Below are 2,524 nucleotides of genomic sequence, written 5' to 3'. Positions count from 1 at the left end.
TCTGCTACATTCTTCTTTCTACACTGCAGAACTAGAATTTTCCAAGTATAAAGAGAAGAGGAAAATCTTGTTTTCCCTATAGCTTGTCTTAAGCTAAACCTCCCATTAAGTTCAAATTATCTTCCTCCATAAACAAATGCATTAATTGTCAAGCTGGGTATCCAAAGAGAAACAGGTTCTTCCTCTTGAGAATCTTACAGTCTAGGGACAAACTGGGCAAACAATATTATACAACTCACGTAATAAGACAGATTCCAGATCACAGAGCTGGGGTATGAGGGACAAATATTAGGGCAATCACTCAAGGATTCACAGGAGGTGTTTATATTTGGTCTGTGCTATAAATGAAGACTCCAGGGTGCCAAAGAGGGGAAATGATACTCTGAGCAGATACATGGAGAGGACCTCTATGTGTGAAGAACAAGCGAGTAGGTGTGATTGACACAGGGAGCTTGGGAGAGGATGGCAAGAGATGAACTGGGAAGGAAAACGTAACATAGAAAATGCAAAAGGGCCTGAACTTTATTGTGTTAGCAAGTGCAAACTCTCAAAGGTGTTTTAAAGAAGACAGTGGCATGGTTTGTTTAAAAACAGTAGCAGCAATGGTATACTGGAGGGAAGACAGTGGATAGGAGGCAGGACTGACTTGCAGCTTCCACTCAGATGGGACCCACATTGTGAACCTTTGCTCCAAGAACTACCACAGGAGCAAACCAGGAAAGCCAAGAGGATTCAGCAGAGAGAAGGAGGTGAATTGCCGATGCAGGCTCTGTGGGACAGCCAAGAAACTCTAAAGACAAAGGACATAATCTCTTGGGAGCTCTACAGCCCCGCTCACAGGGTGATTCTCCCTATAATACCACAGCTGATGCACTCTTGAAAGCGCCACCTCCTGGCTGGAGGCCAACCAACACAAAACTAGTGCCCTTAACAAAAATACAACCAAGGACCCTCATAGGGTCCACTTCACTCTCCTGCTGCCTCCACCTGGGCAGGTGCTGGTATCCATGACTGAAAGACCTGAAGATGAATCACATCTCAGGACTCTTTGCAGAACTCCCCAGTACTAGCCTAGAGTCTGGTAGCTTTCCTGGGTGACTAGATCCAGAAGAGAAATAACAATCACTGCAGTTTGGCTCTTAGGAAACCCCACCCCTAGGGGAAAGGGGAGAGTACTGCATCAAAGAGCATCCTGTGGGTCAAAAGAATCTGAACACAGCCCTTGAGTCCCAGATCTTCACTCTGACACAGTCTACCCAAATGAGGAGGAGCCAGAAAAACAATTCTGGTAATATGACAAAACAAGGCTTTTAACACCCCCAAAAGATCACACTAGCTCACCAGCAATGGATCCAAACCAAGACAAAATCTCTGAATTGCCAGAAAAAGAATTCAGAAGGTTGACTATTAAGTCAATCAAGGAGACACCAGAGAATGGTGAAGTCTAACTTAAAGAAATAAAAAATGATATAGGGTCAGGTGTAGTGGCTCACACCTATAATCCCAACACTTTGGGAGGCTGATGCAGGTGGATCGCTTGAAGCCAGGAGATAGAGACTAGCCTGGCCAACATGGCAAAACTCTGTCTCTACTAAAAATGTAAAAATTAGCTGGGCGTGGTGGTGGGCACCTATAATTTCAGCTACTGGGGAGGCTAAGGCACAAGAATTGCTTGAACCCAGAGGGAGCAGTTGCAGTGAGCCCTGATTGTGCTACTGTACTCCAGCCTGGGTGACAGAGCAAGACTCTCTCTCAATGAAAAAAGGAAAAAAGATATAGGATACAAATGGCAAAATGTCCAGTGAAATAGCATAAGTAAAAAACAATCACAGCTGGGCACCGTGTGGCTCATGCCTGCAATCCTAGCAGTTTGGGAGGCCAAGGCACGTGTATCACCTGAGGTTAAAACCAGCCTAGCCAACATTGTGAACCCTGTCTCTACTAAAAATACAAAAATTAGCTGGGTGTGGTGGCAGGTGCCTGTAATCCCAGCTACTCAGGAGGCTGAGACAGGAGAATCACTTGAACCCAGGAGGCAGAGGTTGCAGGTAGCCAACACTGTGTCATTGCACTCCAGCCTGGGCAACAAGAGTGAAACGTCATCTCAAAACAAAACAAAACAAAACACACAACTTCTAGAAATGAAGAACACATTTAGAGAAATGCAAAATGCACCGGAAAGTCTCAGCAATAGAATTGAACAAGTGGAAGAAAGAAACCTCATAGCTCAAAGACAAGGCTTTCAAATTAACCCAATCTGACAAAGACAAAGAAAACAGAATTTAAGAAAATGATCAAAACCTCCAAGAAGTTTGGGATTATGTTAAATAGCCAAACCTAAGAATAACTGGTGTTCCTGAGGAAGAACAGAAATCTAAAAGTTTAGAAAACACATTTGAGGGAATAATTGAAGAAAACTTCCTTGGCCTTGCTAGAGATCTAGACATCTAAATACAAAAAGTTTGAAGAACACCTGGGAAATTCAGCGCAAAAAGATCATTGCCTAGGCACATAGTCATCAGGT

Source organism: Aotus nancymaae, unplaced genomic scaffold (assembly GCF_030222135.1).
Source record: "Aotus nancymaae isolate 86718 unplaced genomic scaffold, 86718_ANA_hifiasm-v0.15.2.pri h1tg000011l, whole genome shotgun sequence".
Lineage (NCBI taxonomy): Eukaryota > Metazoa > Chordata > Mammalia > Primates > Aotidae > Aotus > Aotus nancymaae.
This window is presented reverse-complemented; position numbering follows the sequence as displayed.